Raw genomic sequence first — 2,226 nt, forward strand, 5'->3', positions numbered from 1 at the left:
ATCATCTCGAAAAATAATATATTAAGATATCCATATAAGGTGTTGGCAGAAGAGTTTTACAATATTAATCAATTGTTTCAGTAAGAGATGTAAACTCTTAGAGAGACAAAGCAATGAGTGGTTGTGAAAAACGGGGTTTCGAGTTAAAAAATAGCCCCATACAGTGAATCATGCTACCTTGAGCAGCTCTCCTTTCATGATATTTACAAAGTAACCACAGCATGGAAGAAAAATAAATGTTAACCTTGGTCTTAGATCTGAAGGACCTGACAGCTAACTAGCTCAATAAAGCCAAAATGTCGACTAGCAATGCTCTTCCTATCAACCTCAGAATCAGAAATACTAGTAGAAGGATCGAAGGTCGATGAGATGAAGATGATGTAACTGCACCTTCGCTTGTGTCAGCCTGCAAAACAGCGACATTGTCGCTAATGTCTTTTGTAATAACATGAAGCTTTCCCAAGAATCCAGCTAGTAGGTAAGGTGAATCTGAATCTGTGTAATCTACGACAGGTACTTTCCTCAAAATGACATTCCATGTATCTTCCTGGGGATCATATATTTTAATCTTATCGATGTATAATGAACTAGAAGGATCCAACGCATACAAGTTACCATCCACCACAATGCTTAATTTTGTGCCTGCCTGCCTTGCAGGCCAACCATCTCCCATACCGTTTGGCATCTCCAGCCAAGAATCAGTAGCAGGATCATAGGCTTCACCACCAACATCTACAAAGAAAGGCCACGAATATAAGATCTGTGGTACACATAGTTTTCCTCTAAATGCTGTCATTCCAGTAGCAATTGGTTTTAGCATATCTGTCAAAAACGTTGTGGGCAGAACTTGAGCTCGTGCAAATGGCATGTTTGGAATTTGGTCCAGGTATTTGTAACAGGATCATAAACCTCTGCCTACTGAAGTGGAGTCAATCCACCTCTGCCCCTATTCACTCCACCCACCACATAAAGCTTGTTGTTCAGGAAAGCTGTTTTACAATAAGCCCTTGCAGTGGTCATAAGTGCGACTTCTGTCCATGCATTTTTTCAAGGATCATAACGCCAGACAGATTTGAGAGCAGATGCTTTAGCAAACCCTCCCAGAACATAGAGGCATCCATTAATGGCCCCTACGGTACAACCACAAAAAGTTTTTCTATCTAGAGAATCTTTCCATCCAAACTAGCCCCTCACAAAACCTGTTAGCCTGTAACCCAATGTTCCCATTGCATTCCGTAAACTCCATCCCATAACTTGACTGAATTCCTCCTCATATATAAAAGCCGGCATAGGTGGAAAGCTGTGCCATTTACCTAATAACGGATCCAAAGCATTCCAGATGAGCTTTTCCTCTTCGTCTTTCATCAAAATGTATAGTCATTCTTCAGAGAAACCGATCTCTTATCTTAATTCGAAATTCAACAGCCATAACGCTCCACCTTCACCTCGATCTTTGACATGTTTCTGCAGTTGCCGAAGATGAGAGAGAAACAATTGTTCCTTGAGTATGGCAAGCGCTGGGTAGTTTGATCCAATGGTAGCCATTATTCGAATCATCTAACATCAAATCAGACGGACGATAACGATGACAACAAAGACCACATGAAAGTTCATCTCGGAGGGAACGCCTTATGGCGTAATAACAAAATCTCATCATTCTAATATTTTGTCCCATCAAATGTATCTATATATAAAAGAGCGCCCGTACTCAAAAATATTCATTTAGATTACGTAGAAGTTCTTGATTTAGATTATGTAGTAGTTATTGTCTATCCTCTCGATACACATTCACAGATTCAGTTCTATTTAGATTATCATAATGGTTGATAGATGTGGATATGGTTGATAAATGTAGATAGTGTATATTAATTATATTAATAAGTATATTATTAAATGTTATTCTAATAATAATAATAATATAAAGTGATTAATAATATACAGTTAAGAAATTTGTAAATCTAATGATTTCATGAATGGGGTGTGCATGTTCCAAGTAATTATTGGTATTATTGGGGGGACCATTGTTTTTGGGAAGCTTGATGAGGTTTGGGAGATGAGGGGTGGTTGTATGGTGGTGGGTTTGAATGAGGGCGGCCATGTTAGTGCATCAAAGAAGCTGAATGCCCTCTTTCTACCTTGGGTTCTATAGCTCTCAACAATCTAGTGTATCTAGTTGTGGTTTTCTTTGGAGGCTTTCTCTATGAAGGTGGTGTGAGTTTGGTTGCA

The 2,226-nt window shown here is 38.9% G+C and overlaps 1 pseudogene; it reads right to left on the reverse strand.

Annotated features, from left to right (window-relative positions):
* Positions 1-251: 251 nt before the first annotated feature.
* On the reverse strand, positions 252-1,545 carry LOC149244263 (F-box/kelch-repeat protein At1g22040 pseudogene; annotated as a pseudogene).
* Between the last annotated feature and the right edge of the window lie 681 nt (positions 1,546-2,226).

The sequence above is a fragment of the Pinus tabuliformis genome, chromosome 8 (genome assembly GCF_031772625.1).
Source record: "Pinus tabuliformis cultivar Carrire ecotype Pingquan chromosome 8, CPIR1, whole genome shotgun sequence".
Classification (NCBI taxonomy): domain Eukaryota; kingdom Viridiplantae; phylum Streptophyta; class Pinopsida; order Pinales; family Pinaceae; genus Pinus; species Pinus tabuliformis.